A 1,164-nucleotide genomic window follows, 5' to 3' on the forward strand; every position below is an offset into this window, starting at 1 on the left:
AACAGATAAGTTCTACAATAGTATAAGCTAGAGTGAAAATACCAACAATAATGTATAATGAATAGGTCTAACAGAATAATAATAATAAAACCAGAATAAATAGAAATAAAATTATAATTAAAAGTGACTGAAAACTAAGAGAAGAATATTTAGCGGCAGAAGGAAAATTCACTGATGAATCCCAAGTCTTTATTGAGGCCGTGAGTGTGTGTTTTGAGTTTTAAAATCCATTTCAGTTCTTCTCGTTGTCTGTGTTCAGTAGAACGGAAGTTACTGGCTATGAGAGTCACTTTGAGATGGTGAATATTGTGGTGGGGGGAGTTAAAGTTGTCCCCTACAGGGAAACCAGGGGTGTTATTGCGGATGGAATGTTTATGGTTATTAAATCGTAGGCGGAATTTATTACCCGTTTCACCAATGTAATGGCCTTTGTTGCAAAGTGTGCATGATATAAGGTAAATAACATTAGTAGAATCACAATTTAGAGGTGGGGGGGGGGGAACAGTTTATAGTCAGATGTGTTGTTAAAGCCCCATTCCCGGCAAAATTTCACTAAAAATGACTTTTTTTAGAAAATATGCATTTGCATTACTCCAATTATTATAAATCATGGAAAAATATTGGCATGAATTTTAGTTTTACGCAAAAGAATAAAAAAAATGACAAATACAGACTATTTCTCATAAAATATTGCCATTTTCTCGACGAATTCATCGTTACTAGGCAAATTCAGAGGTTGTAGATCGCATCCACTGGAATACTCTCGCTTTTATGTATACTTTATACAGTCAATAAAGAGCGCCCTCTCTAATGAGATTACTTTTTGTACTTCGCATCTCGCACAATGCGGTCTTTCGGTAAGGCTGAGATATGTTTGTTTAAGTGTCAAAATCTCAGTCAGAATCAGTTTTTTAACAAAGTTGAAATAATTCCTATGAAATATTATATTTCACAAGTGTCAATACTAGCAACGGAAAATATCATGTTGGCCGTTTTTATGTGTGATAACAGAACCTAAATCGAGGTAGGGCTAGGTCTAGCCTAGCAGCGTTGGATAGGCTAATGTTTTCGGCGCCTACGATATTTCTTCTCACGACCTATCGCAAAATCAACATGAAAAATTCATCCGCATTTATTTTTTGTGTGGAACACAAAAAATCAAAT

This window comes from Anneissia japonica, unplaced genomic scaffold (genome assembly GCF_011630105.1).
Source record: "Anneissia japonica isolate Jap-2015-1 unplaced genomic scaffold, ASM1163010v1 scaffold1258_len173354_cov150, whole genome shotgun sequence".
Taxonomy (NCBI): Eukaryota; Metazoa; Echinodermata; class Crinoidea; order Comatulida; family Comatulidae; genus Anneissia; species Anneissia japonica.